The following is a 23,500-nucleotide window of genomic DNA, read 5'->3' on the forward strand; positions in this document are numbered from 1 at the left end:
AGTTGGGCGGCTAGATGAACACCGCCTCTGTTAGGGTTATTTTCTTCTAAAGATACGCTGGAAAGCAACCAGTCTCTGAACACAGAAGAACACAGACAGCTGCGATGACTTTTTACTTGCTGCAAGGGAAGTCCGGTCCTGACTTCGAGGTGTCAGCCTCTCAGTCGAACTCAGCCAACTTCGAAAGAGGAACTCCCCTCGCAGTACCTTTTATTGAGGTACACAAACAGGATATGCAAATAACATTCAACATTGTTTATCACCATGTATGGAGTGGAAATATTCAAGCGACAGTTCTTAAGAAGTGTTATGGCTAAATTAAGATCAAGCTGCTGCAGGGTGTTGTTTCTAAGAAATGGTATCTAGCAAAATGACAATAAAAAAGTACATATTTCTCTAACAGCTTCAGTTCCCAAACCTCTCCTCAGGGGCCCCTCACCCCTTTTATGTATTTATTAAATTTTACCACCAGCTCACTTAATTCATTACTTTAATTACTTAAAAAAAAGTCAATAAGATATTGATTAGCTATACAAGGTGTGCTAGTCATCGAGTGAAAAAACACGTGGCTGTATTGGATGGTTGCTGCAAACACTAGGGGTGATTTTAGCAGAAAGTTTGAAACAGCTAAGCTAACACCCTTTGACAGGCATAACATCATAGTTTTATAATGAATATTGCACAGTACTGAACATAAGTAATATGATGTCATCATCTACCTATTCTCATTACTGACTGCTGACATTAAACCTAGACTGGAAACTATACTGCCTAGCCTCTAACATTGAAAGATCACTGTTTACAGCTAATCAATAATGTGGGAAAGATTTCATCACTATTCATCCAAATACATCTTCATCTATAGACCACACTTTCCTGCCCATGCCAGGGGAGCGATAATGCATTGGCAGATGCATCAAAAACTCTCTACCACATTCAAAGCTAAGGTCTCCCTCTCTGTATAACACAATGCTCAATGGCAATATCATTTTAAAATAAGCCATCAATCAAAATTGTACTATGTGTAATTAAATTGAATGAGGGGGGCATCAATAAATTGATTAGTCAGACATTATGATAATCATTAGAGAAGGGCATCAAGGTTAAGAATCATTTTGCGTTTATTCTGTTAAGAAGTAACAATGATGGTAATAGTAGAGAGCATAAGCGACCGTTTATTTATTTATCTTATATTTTTATTTTCTACTGCTAAGAACCTTTAAAACAGCTCCAGATCATATGACTGAAACAAATAAACAGTGAAACAACATTACCACGAACACAATGTACCCATTGCCTTTACACAGATCGTTCTATACACAATGTTTTATACATAGGGTTGTTCCATCCATAAGTTAATTTAAACGATGTGGATGTACAAAGAGAACAATAGAGGAAGAGCAATGAAACGTCCCACAAACACCAGAGAGGAGGAGAGATTTGTATGCGGCGTGGTTGACGTGATTTGTTATTGACAAAAGTAGGCCTGCACGTACGGGAGCTCGAAAGGAAAGCACTGTGCTGTGGGACAAGTCGGATGCCATTGTGCCTTTTGTTATAGAACCTAACTGCTTTAGCATTCAAGTTTATCCGTTTGCTTGCATTATTACCCATGCTAACGAGGGAAGAAATGACTAGGCGGGGTGCTGTGCTGAATTATGCAGACCTCTATAGGGTGGAGAGTTTTAAAGTCACCATCCTAAATACGCTAATGGAAATGCTTGTCTGAAAGTCTTGGACATTAGCGCTTCTATTTCAACACAACAGCGAGGGGTCCTGGCAAGTCAATTGCAGCTCTTAATGCGATTACATACAACCCCGTTTCAAAAAAAGCTGGGACACTGTGTAAAATGTGAATAAAACAGAATGCACTTGCAAATCATATTTAATTGAAAATAGGTGTGTTATGTATATCATCCATATGTTGTGGCTCATGGGAGTTTTACTTGCACAAAAATGTTCTGAGGGCAGATGGAACAATGATTGGTTCAGAGAGATAACCAATCAGACTGTAGAGGAGGTGTCTTGACCCTGCCTCCTCTAGTTGCTTTGATCCACCTCCAGTACAATTTGATTGCTTATCACTGTGAACCAATCATTATTCCTTCCGCCCTCAGAACATTTTAGTGTAAGTAAAACTCCCACAAACTAATATTGTGAGACAGACTGGAGTATGGCGTGAATGAAGAGCACAGTAGTGTTTGGAGGCGCCCTGGCAATATGCTCATATAACCTCTGCCAAGATTCAACACTAGTCATGGACCACAGACTGATTGCAGAGCAGGACATTCTGCACTCTTTCGGTCTTTCCCAGTGAAGAGGAGGTCTCATATTTGAAAGAGTGTGATTGCCACGGTACATCATTAATCGTTAGTTTGTAAAGTCACATACAAAGGTAGCTATTATGTTTGTAAAAAATAACTGTATTCCGATAACAACAAGCAGCTCTAGGGCGAGACCCTCGCCTTAGGGTTAGCTGTTCCTGTCTAAATGTGGTCAGCAGGTTACGAAAGTGATCCGTTCCCTAAGTCTGTAATTCAAGTTGAATTTGTAGGTAAGTCGCAATAATAATAGGACTACATAATACGGTACTTTACTGTGTCTCGAGCCGACGGACTGCTGAAGCCACACAATATTTTCATGAGCTTCGCAGAGTAGCGCATGCGTTAGTTATTACAAACCATTGTATTTAACCCCAATTTTTTGTATAATATGCTTTATGGCAGCCCGTCCATGCATAGGAGTTGTCGGATGTTATTAACCCAGCGACTGCCTGTATAACTTTTGTGTGGAGCGACAGAGCTGAAGCTTGGAGATTTAAAAATCTATGGATGCAAGTATCAGCAAAAACAAAAGTAAACTTACTCAGGAGCACAGAGGAAAAACCCAGACGTTTTACAGAAGCAAAAGATAAATGCCATTGAATCAGCTAACAATGAAACAATGGATGAATGCTTATTATATAATGTAAACACAGCCAATTAAAGTGACAGTATTTATAAATGGGGAAACCATCCGAGATGGAAGCAGACGCAGGCGGCATCGTCTGCCACGTAAATGCATTCAGCTGGCATTATAGACAAGGGGATCGGCCAATAACACTGAGAAATACAAGGAGGCCATGACCCTACGCAAGCAAACAGATGAGAGGGATCACAAATATGATTGTTTGCACAGGAGGCACTCAGCCCTTCATAGCGATGGCGGAAGGGCAGAATTTAATATGCGGACCTGCATGAGAATATACTTTGACCGGATATATATTTGAACTGAAGTATGGTGGGGTGAGGGATGCGAGAAAGGCGTCAGGGAAGAAATTTTATGAGTATGTCAGCTCATATGCTACTCTCTGGCCTGTTCAGTCAGACTAAAGCTATTTCCCTCTTAAAAATGCTGAAACAATTCCCAGGCTTATTATAATGCTCATATGCTTCCCATTAATTTCCATTTGTCAACAATTCATCTATTGTGGAGAAGAGGAACACCAATGCCATGTAAACAACTCAATTCCAGGAATTTGCATGAACATTTGTTTTACAGCCACACGGTTGTGTAGCACTGTTTCAGCAAAATATTCTTGGAAGAAAACATTGCCATGTTAGGATTACAGCAACCTCTTAATTGCATTTAAATGCCCACTTCCATAGAGTGTTTTGTGGCCCAGTGGGTCAAAACACTGTTCCTGTGGTCGGAAAGTTGCCGATTGAAATCCCAGGCTGAGCAGAGTTATTTCACCATTAGGCCCTTAGGCAAGGTCCTTAAACCCTAATTGCTCTGGGACTTATCATTCGCAAATAAGGTTTATCCAAGAGTGAGCAGTACTATCCTACCCACAAATTTCTTCCTACCTTGAAACATTACAATGTAGATTTTGCCGTATTCACAATAGTACAGGCTGATGTATTTTTTTCTGCTACTAAGTGACATAGTAGTGCACCACTGTCAGTGCACATTCACCAGTGGATGCCAAACAGAATTATGATGGGATCTAGTCTGTAGACAGAAGTAAAATTAGTGGGGGTCCAACAAATTTTGCTGGGGCTGGGGGGATTCACATCTTCTTAGATTGTGTAAACTGGGAGATTTTCCTGACTGGAGATCTGAAGCAAATTTTGAGGGGGGGGGGGGGGTTCAAACTCACTATTTTACTACATGGCTACACACCTGGATGGGAGGTCTAAAGAACCTTGTGATACACCTGAGGAAGACTATGGATTCCTTCAGGTGAAGAAGAAAACTTACGATTTCAGAAAATTTCTACGAGGACATTTCCTGCCTTTCACAAATGACAGATATTCCTCAGATCTTGTTCTAATTCATGCTATGCCTTGGATTTTGGATGTAGCTACTGCTCCTGATCTATCAAACAGCCCAGGACAAAAGATGTTCCTGAGAAAGTCAAGGTATGACTTCATATATATAGAGAATCGGAAACTCACCCTCAGAAAAATAAGTCCAAACTGTACCTCGGGGAATGGAACGGACTGGAGTACATTTGAGAGGTGGAGCATTATATAGAAGATTGATGGACTGTAGGATTGTATGCTATCAATTAGTTCTGCTCAAGCAGCACCAAGGTAGCCTTTGGCAGTGCACGCACTAACGTCGGTCGTCTAGGTTTGGGACGTGCCGAAACTCTTGCCTAAGCCAAGTTTTAATGGGACGGAAAGCCCAAGAAATTGAGCCGAAATATCCTTGGAAAGATGCATTAGGAGACAAAATGAAATCCTGAGTTCTCCTTTGGAGTTACCCTGCTTGGAGAATCAGCTGCATAGTTTGGCAGCAAAGACACCAGAACTCAGAATATAAACTGCCCGGGTTTGTGTGCTGAAATCTATGAAACGGCAGATGGGGGAAACAAAATTCTATAAATTAAATTGTCCATTAAATTCTCAAGCTGTCTTAAGTGAACTGGGATATCTCATATATTTAAAGAGTGAAGACTGCAGGTCGAAGGGGAAAAAGAGGAGGGTCTCACGCGGCCATCCACGCTGCTGAGAGATTTGGCTAGATATATGGTGAAAATAGTGAATGTTTTTTAACACTTGTGCATGCATACAAACCTATGTGGTTAGCTGACAACATTTATCAGATTTATCAATTTTGTTGATACTATCAGGAGCACAGACCCTCTTTATTTACAAGATTAGTTTATAGCTTACCTGATTAGGAGAATCCATGGGGGCATCCTTGACACATCACAGTGGTCTTGGCATCTGGAACAGTCCTTTTAGTTTTGTATTTTGATTGGTTACTTCTGGTTAAGGTTAGGACTGGGCAGGGGTTAAGATCGTCATGTTGGGATTAGGATTATGGCCACAGAAATGAATGAATGATCCCCAAAAAGATATGAATATAAATGTGTGCGTGTGTGTGTGAAGAACTTATTCTAAAATGTGTCGACAAGAAACCGTCATGGCGGGGCATGGTGAAGGCAGGGAAAAGATAACGATCCACTGAGCGACTCACATGAAAAGGTCATTATTAACCCGCCGGAGCTTGAGGCCTCTCAGCCACTTCTGAGTTCTGGACTTTTTGCCTGACATGCCTCGACATTTTTAAATATTTCACCTACCCATAAAACATTTATCCCAGAGTGTTACATATGACTTTATTCAGCACAAACTCAGCACCTATACTCTGAGACCATTTAGAATTATTCTATTTTTTTGTTTAAATCAAACAAAATTGAACTTTGAAAGTACATTTTTCAAGAACCTATTTTCAGAGGTGCAGAAAAATGATTAAAGGCATTAACATTTCTAGGCATTTCTAGGCTTTTGAGATGTGGAGTTTATAGACAAAAGGGTTGGCTACACAAATGTGATTGAATCATTCAGAAATTTCATGTGGTTATTATTAAAGGTATAGAACTTTGGAGTGACATCATTTGTTTTTTTTTTCCAAAGTCATTTGCCAACACAGTGAATATTGATGAGGTTGGTGTCAACACGCCTATAATGGTTTGCATAACAAAACGTGCTTTTATTTGCTATTTGGGGGAAGTACAAGTACAATGGAATGTTTTTTTTTGCTGACCCCATCTTGCTCTCCATAGCTTGGGGGTCACAGCACAGGGTCAGTCAGTGTGCAGCGCCCCTGGACCCGAGGGTAATGGCTATGACTGCTCTGCTGGGGTCGGGGCTCAAACTGGTGATCTTCTGATCACGGGCACAGACTGTGAAACTCGGCACGCCGGGCCGTTCACCAATTCTATGTCAGGTATGGGTCTCCGGAATTTCATTGTTACTGCCCACAGCCGTCAATGTGGAATGTTAGTTTGAAACGTAAGAAAAGACAATAAAATCCTCTTTACAGTTTATTAAATGCAATGGATAGAGTAAACGGAATGTTACCAAATAAGTGAGTAAGTGGATACAGGGACAATGCAAAATACGTAAATAAAACAAACTGTCGATCTTGATCAGGATGCCAAGCTTCCCAACAGTTTCTGTCTGGTTGAAGGCAAAGGCGGGAATTGCACGTTTTGCATCTCCAAGGGGTTTTTGCCTGGTTTCCGCCATGTGTTCTGTAACGTACAGTAGTCCTATGGCCAGAGGTATCCTTCATCCTGCAGTCAATGATGTCAAGTCCCAAGCACTGGCACATAAATGCCACTGCCTCTCTCTGCAGGGGTAGTCTACATCACACCACTCAGCTGTGCAGTGACCTCCTCCATGAAAACCTACTGGGTCTTGCCTGAGTTCCTTGTAGAGAATGTAGGCATTGGTTGCAGAAATATCCAAGAAGTGAAGAAGAGGTGTCCTGTACCACTTCAAAGCTTTTGTGATCTTGTGTTGTACTGGATCAGCTGCTCTAACAAATTCACACCTCCCATGTGCCTATTGTTCTCCGTCAAAGGTGAGGGGCATTCTGGATGGTGTACACAAGGGGGTTTTCCTCTTGGCATCACTGTCCTCATCTGGAGGACTCATGTTCCCGGATGTTGTCCGATATCCATCCCTTGACATCACCTGTGACAAAAACAGGATGGAAAATACAAAATAAGTAAATAATGTGTGATATTACCTGCTACAGGAAAATGATGGAAAAGATGTTGTTCCTTGACTAGCAGTCTGCTATGTGATTCAGCTCGGTCGTGGCCATGAAGAATCAGTCCAGTCTGTAAAATTCAGCAGCTCCAGTATCAACCCATCTGTACTGTACTTTGCATCTCTGGCTTTCGTCCTGGCGGCTTGCTTGTTCGGCTTCTGGCAGAGGGTTTCCACAGCATCCTCTGAAAAGAACTCGAAGAGGCTTGAAGGAGCGTGACTGTCCCCTCTGCTCAGCTGCACACCAGGCTCGCTCGCCAGAAGAAACCACAGCGGCAGTGGAGCCGCCTCACCATCACATTCTATCTTCCATGACGATGGTTTCTGATTGTGTTGACACTGTGTTTTTTTTGGTCATTGCCACAATGTTCTCCAAGTTGCTGTAAAATAAATTAAAAAAATGTGAGTAGTTGGCCTCTCATGTGTTGCATGTGAAAATATACCATTTACACATTGCAGTAGCTATGACACATTTACAACCATTCACACCTTACATATACATTACAATAATGAGACTACTTAGCAAAACAATGGCAGTGTATTGTATGAGTCTTCTGGTTGGACCTGATGATTATTACAATCCTAATTTGCATGGCACACAATATTATGCAGTTTCACAATTGATAGTTTTCTGCACAGAGAGAAGTTTCAGACAACTTCCATGCAAGCTGCTTTGTGACATAAGTTTCACGCTACATGAGCTTAGTACGATGATGCATAAAATTCAGTGAGAGGAAGCAATACAGTGATGCATGAAATACTAGTAAGAGAAAGCGAAACAGTGACAGACAAAAAATTAGTGCACAGAGGTTTTAGCTATGGGGTGATAATTATTATGCTGTGCTTGTGCAGAGTTGGTGCCGAGTAAAATCACTATTATTAAAATAATTCAAAAAGCAAATTTAATTTGCTCATCACAATCATCTTCAGCGGGATTGAGTCAATGCTCAAAATGGCAACGTTCTTCCTCACCATCCTTGCAGAACTAAACAAAAAGCAAACCAGACAACAAAGGGACAATAAGGGGCCAAAACTAAACAGGGAAAACAACTAACAGAACCATAAATAGACCTAGAAAGGTATCCAGGCAACACAGCTTGGGAACCAGGCAGAGTAACAACACACAGCGACATCTACACAATAAATGGCTGTGGAACAGAGCTGGGCAGGCATTTAAATACACAAACCAAGCTAACGAGAGAGCAGGAGTGGAACATGACCGATACAACCAATCAATGCAGACACAGCGCAGCAAGGATTAGGTGAAGTTAACTAACAATAAAGAGCACGGAACTTCGGAAACAGATACCAAAACAAGGAAACATAACCATACACTAGGGATACAAAGCAAAGATAATAAAAACAGAACTGGAACAGAACACAAATAGGGCAAACCAAGGAGAAGAAAACTAAGATAGAAAATAGCAAAAAAGTGGGGAACCAAAACCGTTCAATGTAAATTAACAGATTAACAGATCAACCCATGACCTGCGGCTTCATAGCTTTTAAACCACACACTCAACCTATGGAGCTATGCAGCAGGCCAGGGAACAGGGAAGAACACACTAGGGCTAAAAGACAAGGAGAGGAGTAGTGGGATGGCCAACGACACCTGCTGGCCAATCGGGGAAGAGACACCAAAGGGCGTGGTCAGACGACACTGACCCTGTCAGTAACAGGAAAATCCCAGCTGAAATCCCAGCAGCCATCATTTAAGTTTTTAGGGGTAAAATATACGTGGTTCTATCGGTTGCTGGAACATGTAACATCTGATGAGGGTAAAAGAATTCTTGTTGCTTGACCCACTAGAGATGATCAACCATATCTATTTAATCACAAACCTGCAAGTCATCTGCATTTTAAAAATTGTACCCCAAATATGTCATTAAAACAGATCAAAGTATTTAATGTAATGTTTTTTTAATGTTTTCCAAGAATCTCCTGAAGCAAAAGCAAAATGAAAAATTAGCTTTTTAATGACTTTATGCAACTCCACATGTGAAACAAATATCACTGAAATCAAAACTCTTTGCAAACAACTGCCTCCACTCCCTTCACAGCTTGATTGACTGTTATCTTGGGGATCCCTGCTTGAATATTGACTATCCTCCCTTTCTATTCATCACTGCAAGCATCAGCTCAATGTTCATCCCCAGCTCAGGTCTTCTTGTCTTCACAGAGGGCGCTCAAACTTGGCCAGGCCCTATACTCGGGTTTTTAATTTAAATACTTTTTAGGACTTCATGAGAAAGGCCTTAAATGTTGTCTTAGAACAGAACATACAGTGTATACCAGTCTCAACTGTATAATGACTAAATAAAAATGATGAAGCCCCTTTTTAAGAAAGGCAGGCCGGGTCTGTATTGCCTCTCAAACTGCAGTTCTGTTTCAAACCATCCATTTTAGTGTAACATTTTAAAGGATCCACTGCACGGCAGCTGTCTATGTTTACAATTTCCGTCATGTTCTATTCTAGGTTTATACAAAGGACCGACTTGTCAGCGTGACGAGTGACTTTGTTCTTCTCTCCTTAGACTGCAGTTCTGTCACTGTTCTAGTGCTCCTGGACTTCAGTGCTGTCCAAGCGATCACATACTATCAGTCAGAATTGCTCACGTTGATTTCACAGTTTTTTTTTTAAAGACATATCTTCACTCTGCTGAGCTTCTCAATCAATGGGTCGTCTAATTGTTAAAACAAAAGCTTCCTTCTAACTATCACTGAGTGAAAGCTTAAAAAGATAGCCTCTTCCATTCTTGTACTCTATATAGCCTACTGTACATGGCTTATTCAACAAGAGTGTTACATATATAAGACTTGAAAATGAATGGTGTAGAGATAAGAGCAACAATTTGATTGATACTATCAAGGACACAAATCGCCTGTATTTACAAGATTAGTTAATAGATTAACTGACTGGTAGAATAATATTTCAGCCCACAAACTCTCACATTTTCCCAAGCCCACACAGATATGGTGTTTATTTTTTCAAATGTCGACATTCCTCCCTGTTGAGTTTTCATCGCAGCTTAAACCTACATCATCACCTGACTTCAGTTCAACAAAATTCTTCTTCGCGAAGAGGCTCTTCATCATCGGGGGAGAGCGCAGATCCGTAAATTCCTTCTTGTTTTTAAACGCTCCACTGGAGCTTGGAGAATAGGATTTTTAGCAGTGGAACAGCGGGTTTTGCATAACAAAATAAATATTGTTACTAGCACATGAACAAACAGCAAAGCCGTAGAACCTTGAAGTACAGAGGCACAGCACATAAGCCAGTTCATTGGGTCATCTGGGATGTCTTTTAGCTTTCGACTTTAATCTGCAGGATCATAAATCGTGCTTGACTCATCTGGAATATAGTTACATATTTTGGCGTATATAAACGCACGTATCTTGCCAAAGGAAGCCAGCAGAAAGTCAAGTGCCATACAGTTTTGAAGAACCACATTTCAAAGAGGCACAGTGTCTGCCACAAGGTTGTCCATGGTGTCATACTGTATTAGTGTCTCTTTACAGAAGCCCAGTAACAAAGTTGATCTCACTAATGGGTCTAACGGTACCAACAAAACGTAACTACAGATAATACAGTCCATTATCTCCTAGTAGGAATGTGATAAGCAAGGTAACAATTTCTGGACGAATTTTGGGGAAATTAATTTCCTTAGTTGAAATATGGACTTTAAGAGTGTTTAGAGGCCTTGCAATGGTCATATTTATGGCTCCACCTGAAGATTCTTGTTAGTATCAGTGTTTCTAGTGCTTGCTCTAATACGATTTCCAATACTGAATACTTGTAATATATTTTCTGTTGCCAAGAAGAGGGTGAGGTCCCCTTCGGAGCCTAGGTTCCTCTCAAGGTTTCTTCCTGCTAGAGAGAGTTTTTCCTTGCTACTGTCGCCTCAGGCTAGCTTGGTGGGTGTTCGGTCCGGTTCTATGTAAAATGCTATGTGACAATGACTGTTGTTAAAAGTGCTATATAAATAAAATTGCATTGAATTGAATTGAATTGTAGTAGGGCGATTTGGACAAACGTGTCCTCTGAAAGAATACATGTAAATGTAAATGCATTAGCAACTGAATTGCAAAAATAACTGTCCCACTGTCGTACATTCTTACTGGGGAGAAACACACAATTACCCTGACTGGGTAAACTGTCAGGAATAGGGTCTCCATGGTCTAACAGGAGTACATATCCGGGTGTGGGATAATTGGAGCAATATGTCATTTTCTTAGTGACCTTGTTAAGGAGATATCTGGCAGTAAAGATGAATGTTAATGAGTCAGAAAACAGATCACATCTACATCTGTAAATGAAACAGAGAGAAGCTGAATTCTGGCTTAGAATTTCTGGCAGTACTTACGCAAGACCATACCGAACAGCTAGCTTTTGAACATACAACATATCCCCAGGTCATTTAACAAATGTATTATCTTTAAAGTGGCATTTATGTTCTTCCAATGTTTAATTTCATAGTCAGTGAAAATGTTGGGAGTCAGATGTTACCTGCACATACCGCTGCATGCAGCTGTGGCAGTGGGTAAGAAAGAGGATCTGTGTCACTCAGTTTTGCATTTGGGAGAGATGAGTCTGAGAATGAATGTGCTCCTCATCTCCATGATATCGATGTTGATGGGATGCTCTTTATTGTCTATAACGTGGAGCAGTTTGAACATCGCTCTTCTCGCCACTACAGCCTCCACTGTGCCCAGCTCTGGCCTTACTACAGAGCTAGTCTTCTTAATTAGCCTGTGCAATTTTGCAGCATCCTTCTTCTTGACATTACGCCCCCAACAGACAGCAGCAAAGAGCAGGATGCCGCCAACAGCAGACTGATTAAATCGTTTAGCAGTTTGCTGCACACCCCAAAGACCCAAAGACTTCTCAAGAAGGAAGCTCAACTTTGCCCTTTCCTGTAGATCGCCTCCGTGTTGTTGCTCCAGTCCAGTCTCCTTGCATCGTCTGATGAAGCTCTCTAGATTTGTGCTAGTTTATCATTATAATGGAATTATATCAATTATTAATGGTCATGAGCACACAAAGAAAATTGAAATGAATGAATTAGGTCTAAAAGTAAAAAAAAATGTGCGTGCATTATCACATTAAAATTGTGTTAGGAGGATTACGGAAGACGCATTTCAGTTTGAACTCTCAAGTTTTAGTGGTAGAACTGTTTTTATATTTTATTACCTCTAGTCTAGTCTTGTCTCGTTTTGTCTAATAGATAATTCTGCCTAAGGGGTGTAAAAAGTTAATATAAAAGGGCTTCATTTCTAATTATTATAATGGAAAACTTGGAAATATTAGCTTGTACCTGCACTACTTTTTCTATTCTTTATCTGATCTATTGAGTAGTACAACTTCTGTTACCTGCAGAAAGTTCTGTGACAAACTCATCCATGTCCGGGGCACATGATACTGTCTTTGTATGAGCTAAGGAAACAACTTTTTTTTTCCTATCATGGCGTATTTAGTGTTGGAAAGGTGTAAGCACGCTGATAGATGTGAAGAATAAACTGTCACTGGAGGCCGTTGTGACACCCAGGACATGGGCACACGCATATAATTTATGCAGACTTGGAAATGCATCTTTACATTCTTGTAGGAGTTTGCAAATTACAGAGCGGTCGGCATCGGCTATAAGCTTTTTGAAGAGCATTGGTCTGGCAAGAAGAATTTCATGGTCTAGTTCATTTATGGAAACTTCTGCATGATGACATAAAGGCACAAGCAGTTCGCTATTAAGGAATGCGCTTGATTTTGGCAGCAAACATGAGAGGGCCGTCGTGGGGTCTCTGATGCCGTAGTACAGTCAGTGTCTGAGTGCTCTTCCTGCCCTGAAGGTGATAAGACTACTGAATGAGCAAAGTGAGTATTCACAGCCCTTAGAGGTTTGGAGAGGGCTCATCTGAAGACATGTCACTGCAGTACTTGAGCAATTCGCTGTCATTCCATCAACAGATGCCTGCACCACCTTAGATGCACTGCATAAAAAATAAACTGGGACTGAAGGATCACAGTTGCAGGCTTCAAAATGAATAGAAATTTGCCAACTTCAAAGAAATTGCGTTACTTCAAATAGCATAGAACCCCTGAAGCTTCCTTTGCCATATAAACTGAGGCATTGTTGTCATCGGAAACCTTTGAAAAAATATCCAGGATTACCTCTTCATTCGGAGGCCTCACGTTCGACTACATATTCGGTCACTTCAAAGTGACCTGTCCAGTGTATTTCCAGCAACTTCTTCAGAGAGGGGCAACTATATGTCTGAGTAACAAAATGATACCTGAAAAACGGAATACGGGGAGCCGGACAAGTCAAAGAACCTTTTTCCATAAAGGTCACTTGGAATGGAAAGGATGCTGGCCAGATTAAACTGGTTGTGGGAGCTAAGGATGTACAGTATTTGTCAGTCTAATCTACTTTGGCTGAATGCCTGAGCACCACTCATCACAGGTGCTCCATCATAACACAGACTTAATCAGAGGTGGAAAGTTCAGGTCCAGAAAGTACAAATCCAAAGATTTCAATCAACCAGTTGAGTACTCTATGAATGTGACCCCTCCCCCCCCTTCCCCCAGTGGAACCAGGCCTGACCACTACACTCCTCTACTCCCTTTCCTCCTCCCTGATGCACCCTCACAATTTTACAACAATCTACAAACTTTCTTCTATAACTGTCCCAGAACATGCATTCCTCCACAAACTATTCACAGATACCAGTAGTCCATGTTTACTTAGAAGCACCTAACACTCTATCAGCAGCTTTTCTAATGGGGTATTTAAGCAGTAGGTCTACAACCACAAATAAAAATTCACATCGTGGAAGTTAAACATTTCAGACGGGCAGGATGTTTCCCATATATTAGGTCTATTTGAATGGGGATTCCCCTCATTCGAAGGAGGAGAGCTCCTCTTCACAAATCAGCATCCATTTTTATACCTTTTCTATGGGTGACGTTCTACATGATCTTTCCAGATGTTTCTCCTTAGCTCGTCCCTTTATTCCTTGTTAGTCCGCCTCTTATCTATGCTACCTTTTCAAGGATCCTGGTACAGGGCCTGTCAGTTCTGCCCTTAAAACCTGCCTAACCCTTATCCTTGTTCAAATAGTATTCCTTGTTCAATAAATGTGAAAAGGGAAATGAACATTTCAGGGGACATGATTATAAATATATTGTAAAAATTATATGCCCTTTTACACAAGTACTGATTATTATACCGTAATTGCTATCGCCACACCTACAGTAGGCATGCACATCCTGATTTACATATAAATATAGCTAAACAAAAATTAATTGAGTGTGATATATACATGAACATAATGAAACAAAAGCTATAATGAACATGGAATATATGAGCATAATGAAACAGGAGTTAAATCCATCTTCTGTCTCGCCCCCTCTCAGCTTGGAGAGCTAGAGAGCCACTCAAGGTCAGGTCATCTACCGACACACCAGCTGCAGGTTCCCTCATCTCATAACTTGAAGCTGCTTGCGTGGCTCACCGCACAGCCCAAAACGAGACACCGTCCGCAATCCCAGCATGCTGTCATTCCCACTGATGTAATAAGGCTACCAAGCTTTTTCAAATTTCACTTATACAACGAGTCATCTGAATAAAATCAAAGAGATACATGGGAGCAGATTTGACTTTATCTTGCTCCACTGCATATTGCTAGTGACAAATGACATAACCTTCCTCAAAGATTGTGTGCTACTGAAGATAAAAATGGTGCAAAATTTATCACTGGGTTACCCCCCCCTCTGCTTGCATGCGCTACCTTGTGGGACATGTGGACAAGATAGGCCATTAAGATGTCAGGACCTTCTATTAGGCAGCAGGTAGGTGACATCTGCCATGTATCTGAATTAGCTCAGAGCAAAACCCCCATTCTCATGCCAGAGCGATATAAAAGGTTTGCTAGGGATTTGCACAGAAGGAGCTAATCTTAGACGCTGTGTTATAACTGTAAGAAGATCATCACATTCTGAAGAAACTTTTTTTGTTTTGTTTGTCAAATTAACATGCTAATATGGACAAATGAGTGGGCCACTGTGTGCCGTAGTCACCTATAGTAGCTGAATCTGGAAACCTATTTAGATGTGATATTTCATCTCCATCCATCCTGAAACCGCTTGTCCTATTTAGGGTCGCGGGGGGTGGGGTGGGGGGGTCTGGTGGCTATGGGTGCAAGGCAGGGAACAACCCAGAATGGGGCGCCAACCCATCACAGGAAATTTCATTTTTGTTTTCAATTAATTGAAAGACTCATGATTATAAAAATGTATTTATTCCACATGAGAGTATGACAAAAACTTGTCCTGAGTACTTTCTGTAACCATCCATCCATCTTGCAACTGCTTATTGAGTACTAGGTCACGAGTATATTAAAAAACAATTTGTCATCAAATTGCTTAGCCCCTTTTGTCTGATTTCCCTTCTGTTTTCACTCGGGACCATAACCAGACAGTCGTCCCGCACCAATGATTAATGCATTCGTGTAATCTGGTTTACTGACACAGGAACACCTGACCATCTGTGGAATCTTGAAAAAGAATTGGTACCCAGGTGCTGAAGCTTGTGGGTTATAGTATTTTTCTTGTTTACTCCAGCATCTGTGTTTCTTGTTATCATCGGGTTTCTAGACGTACATCGGAAGAGCTCTTCAAAGTAGAACAGGTACCTCGTCAAACGAGACGAAGCCACTGCTCCGGACCTTCATGCCCTTCAGAAAACGTCCATCCCAATTCGTCTTGTAAGCATATTCAGTTGTGAACATTCATTCATCTATCTGTATTTCATAACCCTCTCATCTAACACATATCATAGTGAGTATGCAACCTATCCAGGGAAGCAGAAACAAATCCTCAAAAAACCAAATGCCGAAACCAAAATACTCAGAGGACGCCTGTACACAGAGGCAGGGCAAGAAATCAGACCTTTATTCCCTGAAATGTGTAGCCTCAGTGTTAATCTCAGTTTCCCCTACATTTACCTGCCATAGTCTAACTCAAGGAATTTCATACAATCATTGAGATATTTTATGTCAATGATATTGCTGCAGGGGGCGGCATGGTGGTGCAGTGGCTAGCACTGTTGCCTCACACCTCTGGAACCGGGACCCGGGTTCGAGTCTCCGGATAAGTCATGTGTGTGTGGAGTTTGCATGTTCTCCCCATGTCGTCGTGGGGTTTCCTCCGGGTACTCCGGTTTCCCCCCACAGTCCAAAAACATGCTGAGGCTAATTGGAGTTGCTAAATTGCCCGTAGGTGTGCATGCGTGAGTGAATGGTGTGTGAGTGTGCCCTGCGATGGGCTGGCCCCCCATCCTGGGTTGTTCCCTGCCTCGTGCCCATTGCCTCCGGGATAGGCTCCGGACCCCCCGCGACCCAGTAGGATAAGCGGTTTGGAAAATGGATGGATGGATGGATATTGCTGCAAGGTCCGACAGAATACAAACACTGCACCACAAACTGGACCCTCTAACCTACATTGATGAGTTTCTGGCCCAGTGGTCCCTGAGATTGCTGGACCAAACGCAGCAGGGAAACGTGAAAGAATGCGGCTTGGGGATGCTAACTAGTTGGGAGGCTTTGGAGCAAAGTGCACAGAAGGAGGGCTTGAGAGCGGATGATTGCTCAAGACAGGGGAGAGATGATTGGTCAAGACAGGGGAGAGATAATTGGTCAAGACAGGGGATGAGATGATTGGTCAAGATAGGGGATGAGGTAATTGGTCAAGACAGAGGATGAGATGATTGGTCAAGACAGGGGATGAGAAATAGGGTACTGGAACAATAACACGAAGCCAAAAAAGGTTCAGGTTTTATTGTCATGTGTTTGGAGGAACACAGTTTAATTCTTATGGGACAAAGGGACAAACAGCAGTGCAATAAAAGACAAGAAATAAATAGGTAAGGTGTGTAAATTACTACAAAAGTAGTGAATCACTGATAAAGTACAGAAGTGGGATATTAACAACAGCATGCAATGCAATGCAGTGGATGGACAAATGGATTATGGGGTATAAGCTATGAACATGGGAATGAAACCTGGGAAGAAAAGTAAGGATCGCAAACTGTTGGGCTTCGAGAACCAAAGGAATGAGCCCCAAACAAAGCTTTCCTTTCAGTTTTATTGATCGTTGGATTATTTTTTTTTAATTAAGGTCCGAAAGACCAACCCACAACAAATCTATATGACATGAGTGTAACATTAACGTCTTTATTGTCTCACATCCCGAAAAATGGTGCCGACATATTGATATATGTGAATCAAGCTGAATTTAATCTCAGCATTGAGGAGGTACAGGATTGAGATCATGCAACACTGCAGGTCAAGTCCTTTCCTGACCTACTGTGCACATACAACATAATGGGGGACAGGTAGCTAAACTACAAGGTAACACCTTCTGATGCCCTTCCAGCAAGAGCAGATCAAAGTCCACTAACAGCTATCAGTGTTAGGCCATCCTGGAGGGTACAAACTCCACACACAGGCACACACACGCAACCACGGAGGTGTGGACCCACTGAGGCACCCCTTGGTCCATATTCTCCATTTCAAAACCCTGCAGTGGAACCCTTTTGAACCTAATGATTAAAAAGCTACTGCAGCCACTGCAGTGAGAGGATGTCACTGTACTGGATACCATAGATGTGGCATGTCTGCAAGTATCTATAGTTCCAGGGGTAGCCATACTTTCACTGCAATATTACTAAGCAATACATAATAATCCATCCATCCTCTGAATCCAAACTGGGGTCACCAGAGCCTATACCAGGAACAATGGGCACAGACAGGAACCAACCCTGGGTGGTCACCAACAATCCACAGGGCACAGGACACACACACAACTACAGCACCAATTTACTCTTACCAATCCTAACCTACACACTTTTAGGCTGTGGGAGGAAACCGGAGCCCCCAGCGAAAACCTACGCAAACACAGGGAGAGCCTGCGAACTCCACACAGGAAGGACCCCAGATCAAACCCAGGACCTTCTTGTTGCGAACAACTGCAGTGCAAACAACTGCGCCACTGCACTGTCCTAATGCTAGTAATACTACTACTAATAATAATCATCATCATCATCTTTATTTATACAGCACCTTTCATGCATGAAATGCACTTCAAAGTACTTTACATACATGCTTTACATGATGATTCTTAAATGAACTAATCTAATATTTAGCACAAAATTAAGCTTTATTGGCTTTAACGAAGCACAAAAATCATATTTTTTGCTCCGCACTGTCTCGTATAAAATTGTTCCAGATCATACAGTGAGAATAAAAACAAGTCAAAATTATAGCTTAGGCACCCCAATCCCCCAAACCACCCGTGCAGATCAAACGTCGGAGACAGAACACTAGACACGCAGTAGTCAAGGTAGCTGGGAAATGAAAAAAAAAACAAAAAACTGTTTTTTCAAAATTATCAGCTAAATATAAAAATCAGAAGAAGCAGTAGTCTATACTAACGGTGTGGGACTGATTGACTGTTTCCTGTGCATGCAGCCGTTTTGCATTGGCCCAAAAATAACACAAAGGAGAGCGGAGCGAGCAGGTCGTTTTCACTCCCGGGGTGCATCCTTCCCTTACACTGGTAGACTTACTCTGCATCCTCATCCTCTCCACCCCCTGTGGCTACAGTCACTGCTTTCGTAATTTATAACCACATCCTGGACATCCTCCTCGACTCATCATTGATGGGAAGGAGGCAGCAAACTGTCTAAGGAACTGGAATTCATGGTTGCAGATTTAAGTTCCTGCAGTGATCCTTACGTCCTCGCACGGCCTCCTAACACGTAATCCGAATTCTGTACACGAATATGCGTATTTGTAAACAAACGTGTTTCCATCATCCCGGAATTTGCACAAGTGACATTCCAAAAAAAGGGACGATACCCTGGTATATCACAAGTCCTTGGAATTTCGGAAAAATATGAGAATGTAAACATTTATATAAGATTACATGCAGGGAATGTGCTTCTCCGTGCAGGTTGCGGGTAATGGTTTTTAAGTGAGTACTGGGACATTCAAGTTAAACATTTTAACAGCGATAACACCCACATATATGCAAATGACTCAGTAGAATTTAAGTGAGGGAATTTGTATTTTTAAGTACTTTAAAAAATGCATGTTGTATGAGTAAATAATAAATCAATGAATTAATTTTACTAATAAGCATATTTTTAATAGGGACCGGTCGACTCCCCCGAAAAAGGTCCATACCGCAGGGACATTATGCTAAGGCACACTGGGCCTTTTAGCTGCCAGCTGATTCTCTGGCAGGCTGCCTTCTCATCTCCGGCTTGCTCCTACCTTGGCTTCTGCACCCCCTGGACTGGACTGCCTGCAGCTGCTTCTCTTCTAGGACCTGCCCTGGCTCCCACCCCCCCCCCCCCCCCCCCCCCGGCCTGGCTCCCACCCCCCCCCCCCCCCGGCCTGGCTCCCACCCCCCCCGGCCTGGCTCCCACCCCCCTCTGCCTGGCTCCCACTCTGCTGCTTGGTGTATCGCAGGGCCCAGCTGCCCCCGTGGGTCCTGCTGTACATGTGGTTTCTGCCCTCCCCCCGCCCCACTCCATACCTACCCTTCCCAGGCATGCTGGCTGCAGCTTTGCGAGCTTTGGCTGCCGCTGTGCATCGTGGGATCCTGGTACCTTCTGTCCCAACTTCTTTGTCCGCCTCTCCGATTTCCCATCCAGCTTCACTCACATGATCCAGGACTCTTTTGTAGGTCTTCACTCTTTGTTCTTGCAGGTCTTACTCTGACACACCCAACAATCTTGTTATACTGTCAACTACTTTATGATTGGTCTTTTCTTATAAGGTATAGAAAGGAGTAGCTTATTACCATGGCCAGGTTTTGGTATATTACTGGATGGTTGCTGCCGTCTGTTTCGATGTTGTTTGTTCAGTTCTGCAATGCTGGACACTTTATTCTGGGTTTTCAGGCTTAACTGTGCCTAAACGGGGCTACACGGTGGAAGTATGCTTGGTGTGCATCTCGGGAACGCTACCAATTGGCTGGAGAACACTCGCTCTCTGAAGGTGTTTCCAATCATATATAAACAGAACAACTCCACAAAATCACTGAAAGAGGGGACAAGATAGAAGGAATCGATTTATAAAGCAGCTGAATCGGAAACTGAACAGTCATCAGCAATAAGTTACCTGCAATAAGGTTGGTGAGAAAATTTACTAAGTTGCCGGCAAGTCAATACATTCCTAGTATAATTTCAGACCGGATCTTATATTAGTCATTATTATACATATTATAGTAAATATTAAAATATTATGTAACACTTTACTTGATTGGGCAAAAATACTGCAGTAGAACACTCTTACTTAATGTATTAATTAACCAGAAACTAAGTGTTAGTTAGATACTGATCCAATGTTCGCTCATCGTTAATCAGTCATAACGGTTCATGTGTTTTGCAGTATAAGTATGCTGTATGTTTGCTCTTGATTTGTACTTGAATAGTAACTGAGTTACTGAGGTATACTTGTCCCCCCTCATGTAAAGTGTAACCACATACTCATTACACGCTAATCCTACACATTTCCCATTGGTTGCTAATTTCAATTGTGTAACTATTAACCTGGTGACCTGATGGTTAGAAAGTGATGCTGATAAAAATGTTTTCCTCAGATGTGTCCTTTTTTGAAATACATTCATTGTAGAAATATGAGTACCATTAAGTGCTTTCATACCACTGGAACATTTTCCTGGGATCAGCCCAGGGCAACTGGGAATGGTGACGTACATAAGGATCGCAAAGTGTCCACGATGTAGCTTTTTTTAAATGTCAGGTTTAAGCTTTAGATTCATTGATCAGGATATTAGAGGCAGCGGTTGCAGTGATTCTCTCTCTTGGCTCACTAGCATGACGCTGTATTTCAGCCTCATGTGATTAAGTTGCTGGTCCAGAATCTTTGCCTTTATTTTTGTCTGTGTAGCTGTTTATAAAGCAACGCCACTGGCATTATGGAAAGGAAACAGTTGATCTTTATGAATTGCATGATCGATATTTCTATTGATTCACACTTAGCTGTGAATATATTTCAGGCGATTAATTAAATTACAGCTTATTGGGTGGGTGGCGATCCTTGAATATCATGCCCTCGTTATACGTTGGGATGGTGCCTCTGTGAGTGTCTGTATGCCCTCCAATGGACTGGCATCTTGCCCTGTGGGCATTCTCTATCTGTCCAGGATGTGCTGCCCTGTGACCTGTACTGGATAGACAACGTGAAGCTGAATGGATTGAAATGATTGAATCACCCTAAAACAGCGTGTTGTGATGTATTATGGATTAAATGCTAATCAGACCTACATACAGTGGTGATCAAAATTAGAGAACAAGAGACTTTTTTGCAATATACAAAGATACACATTATCTGAATTCATGAATAGAAGGGATGTATTTTAATTATATTTCATCAGTGGAAGCTCTGGCACACCACAAAATAAACAGTCTAATCATCATATTTGAAGAGGGCATGTGATCCAAATTAGAGAATGATTTGTTATACTTGAGTTTTTGGATCTAATCTGAAATACCCTGACATATTTGGCAGCTCCCATCTGTTTGGCTAACTTTGCTAGGCATTTTGCAAGATGGTGGACCTCTCCAAAGCTGTGACGTCACGTCTTTCCCGTCGCTCAGCTGAATGCTGATGGGATGCCCTCGTTAGCCACCCGCACAGAAGTCAGTTGTTCCAAGAGCTCAGATATGCAAAACGGGCTGCAGACAGTTCAGCGACGAATGCTGCCCTTGAAACTCAACGCTTAAATGGTTAAAAATGACAATGACACTTAATTTCACCTTAAATGAGCTCCCGTTCTGCGAGGACATGCTGAGATGGCAAACAGATTACGTTAGATGGGCATATTTCCTTTATTTAAACTGTCACAACATTGAGCATCACTCAGATGCTCATTTGCTGAGAAACCAGCTTAATCGTTGGCGCCAATGATGTCAATCGGTGTAATTCCGCTGTTCCTCAACACTACGCCGGAAAGCCTCACAACTCCAATGACGAAGGCCCACAGAGACGGAGGGGGCATCGCAGTTCCCAGGACCCTCCTGACATCTGCTTGCTCCGACATCAGTAAGTAGATAACAAGGCTGAATACGACTCCTTCTTCAGCAGAGACTGAGAGCCACATGACAGGGGAATGCTCAGTGCTGCTGCTGTCAGAAATAATGACTTCCAGTGTCAGTTCAGTACAAGGGCACGGTAAACTAGAATGAAGCTGTAGTGACAAACACACTGACACTTACAGGGAAGGAAGCGTATATAACGGGTAATCCTGCTCAAATTGCCACAAGGGGGTCTGGGGCCTATCCCAGATAGTACAGGACACATCCCATACACTAGGCTAGGGGTTTCCAAAGTTTTTGATGACCGTGGATTGGTTCAGGATGTGTGAAAATGTTATCGATCGGTGACTTTCGTTGACTAGGGGAGGGTGCTGGTGCCGGATCAGTCGGCGGGGCAGATTTTATAAGTTTTAAAGTTTTTAAAACTTCCATTTTCCTCTGATTGTATCTAAACAGGTGAATGTTAGGGGCTTTTTTTTTATTTTTAAAAAGTGTGGCTTAAAAATACCCAGTACTGATCACCCACCCATAGAAAGGTTTATTTGAACTATTTTGTACATTTTAAAATAATTATTAAGACATCAACACTATAAAATATCATATATGGATTTATGTACTGACTAAAAAATATAAAATAAATAAATAACATATTTCTTGTGGGGGGGGGCAGCTCTGTGGGTTGCTGGTTCAAATCCCAGGGTTGGCAGGGTGATCCCACAATTGAACCCCTCAGCAAGGCAGTTAACCCCAATTACCCCAGGGACTGGCTGATCCTACTGTCTCCTCTATGCCAGTTCCATGAGGTGGCCTCCTGAGATGCTTCTCCAGCTGTCCTGAAGGAGTTTCCACATAAATGCTGAGCAATCATTGGCCGCTTTTTCTTCACTGTCTGGATTAAATTTTTTGCATGAAGACATGGAAGACCTTCATGGAAGATAGTGCCAGGAGCTCTTTGTATCCATTAGCAATATTTACCCCCTGTTCCCACAACGTTTGTTACTTTTCCGCTGTTACTTCCCCTGCAACCCTCCATAGGACAAGTAGGTATAGAAAATGGTTTGATGGCCAAATGGATGTTTTGTTGCTGTTTTTGAACGGGCAACTCCAAGTTAGACCCTTGTACTTCAATTTTCAGCCTGAAGTTTTTTGCGTAAAAATTCTGCAGGTCTGTTTGTCATCCTGAAATGTTTAGTAATCAGCTAGATTCCTCCTTAGCTGAACTTGGCACACACAGTGACTCCTCTTTTAGTCACCATTTATTAGCTTCATTTTCGCATTTATTCTGCTACCCCCCAAAGTGCTATGAAGAGGAGTGGACATAAAATAATC

General features: G+C 42.0%; 1 long non-coding RNA gene across 1 annotated transcript in view; it reads right to left on the reverse strand.

The window, feature by feature from the left end:
- Positions 1–6,334: 6,334 nt before the first annotated feature.
- The window catches only part of LOC125739808 (uncharacterized), a 46,392-nt gene continuing 29,226 nt past the window's right edge, over positions 6,335–23,500 (reverse strand). Inside the window, exon 3 of the long non-coding RNA XR_007397317.1 lies at positions 6,335–7,432. This is a non-coding gene — a long non-coding RNA (uncharacterized LOC125739808). The remainder of the gene's footprint in view (positions 7,433–23,500) is intronic.

Source organism: Brienomyrus brachyistius, chromosome 4, assembly GCF_023856365.1.
Source record: "Brienomyrus brachyistius isolate T26 chromosome 4, BBRACH_0.4, whole genome shotgun sequence".
Lineage (NCBI taxonomy): Eukaryota > Metazoa > Chordata > Actinopteri > Osteoglossiformes > Mormyridae > Brienomyrus > Brienomyrus brachyistius.